The sequence below is a fragment of the Plasmopara halstedii genome (genome assembly GCF_900000015.1).
Source record: "Plasmopara halstedii genome assembly, contig: Scaffold_2680, whole genome shotgun sequence".
NCBI lineage: Eukaryota > Oomycota > Peronosporomycetes > Peronosporales > Peronosporaceae > Plasmopara > Plasmopara halstedii.
In genome coordinates, this window is record NW_020189586.1 from 105,515 (window position 1) to 105,978 (window position 464).

The following is a 464-nucleotide window of genomic DNA, read 5'->3' on the forward strand; positions in this document are numbered from 1 at the left end:
CCTGACGTGCAACACTTCGGGTCGAGCTGAAATTGCAGCTCTCACGGGTGTTCTCACCGCCTAATCAGGAATATCGCATTTCCTTGCCGCGTGACAGGGCAACAAGGAATTAATGGACTTGTCCAAGAGATGCGCACTTTCATTGCCAGATGGCAGCCGATCCCCTTCGGGAGGCGGTCACAGTGATCGTCTTTATAAAGGCCTCCGCATTGGCGTGGCCAGAATGGAAGTCTTCCGCGTGCATCCGTCTTCATTTGAAGAAGCGGTGAATGTGGCATTAAATGCCGATTTCAATTTTTAGTCGGCACGACTAGGTTGGAATGCACTCTCGAACAGCTCGTCGCGCGGGTCTGTGCCTATGGATCTCAGCAATGCTGAGGACGAGGGAACAGAGCTCCAAGCTGCCGAGCAGCACACAAATATACGACGGTGTTTTGTCTGTGGAGACACCCGTCACCTTCGGA